Raw genomic sequence first — 373 nt, forward strand, 5'->3', positions numbered from 1 at the left:
GGCTGTGCACTGCCGCGAGCAGACGCCGAGGGGCGAGATCGGGTGATCGCGTTTGAATCTCGACAGCTCAAAGCTGCAGAGAGGCACTACCCAGTTCATGACAAGGAGCTACTTGCGATGAAGTATGCATTTGTCAAGTTCAGGGTCCACCTGCTCGGCTCCAAGCTATTTGTGATCTACACAGATCATGCGTCAATACGCACTGCCACTCAGTCGCCCCACCTCTTGCAGAGGATGACTAGATGGCTATACTTCTTTGCGGAATATAACTTCGAGGTGAAAGATGAGCGGGAAAAGCAAAATGCTATGGTTGACGCTTTGTCACGCAGACCAGACTATGAGCTTGCTCATGTTACAACTGTAACGTCGTCTG

This window comes from Plasmopara halstedii (assembly GCF_900000015.1).
Source record: "Plasmopara halstedii genome assembly, contig: Scaffold_287, whole genome shotgun sequence".
NCBI classification, from domain to species: Eukaryota; Oomycota; class Peronosporomycetes; order Peronosporales; family Peronosporaceae; genus Plasmopara; species Plasmopara halstedii.